The 323-nt window shown below is 34.1% G+C and overlaps 1 protein-coding gene across 4 annotated transcripts in view; it reads right to left on the bottom strand.

Moving 5' to 3' along the window:
* Window positions 1–323, bottom strand: part of LOC108750706 (homeobox protein homothorax) — a 386,843-nt gene that overhangs the window by 345,096 nt on the left and 41,424 nt on the right. The gene's annotated exons all lie outside the window — the stretch shown is intronic.

The raw sequence follows: 323 nt of genomic DNA, 5'->3' as shown, positions 1-323 counted from the left end.
GTTACTCTATATACATCGTGGGAGTACAACACCACCGAATGTCTTTCGTACCGACGTAAGACCTTTGCGCGCGTATTATGTAAAAAATAATGTTTATTAAAATAAAATAGTACGAGCTAAATATAAAATTCAAACCGCACATTATCGTATTTCATTCGATCATGACGAATTCTTTCACAGTTACATAGTTACGAAATCTAGTTTCCTCGTAACGGTTACGCAAGAAAAAATTTTTTATTTCATCGAGAGATATAAATAATGTATTCACTGTCTTTTCAGTATGTAGATCTTCCACAACAGTACGGTTGTCTGCGGTATCTCTA

Source organism: Trachymyrmex septentrionalis, unplaced genomic scaffold (genome assembly GCF_001594115.1).
Source record: "Trachymyrmex septentrionalis isolate Tsep2-gDNA-1 unplaced genomic scaffold, Tsep1.0 scaffold37, whole genome shotgun sequence".
Taxonomy (NCBI): Eukaryota; Metazoa; Arthropoda; class Insecta; order Hymenoptera; family Formicidae; genus Trachymyrmex; species Trachymyrmex septentrionalis.
The sequence above is the reverse complement of the archived record's forward strand: the minus strand, read 5'-3'. Positions and strand labels throughout refer to the sequence as shown.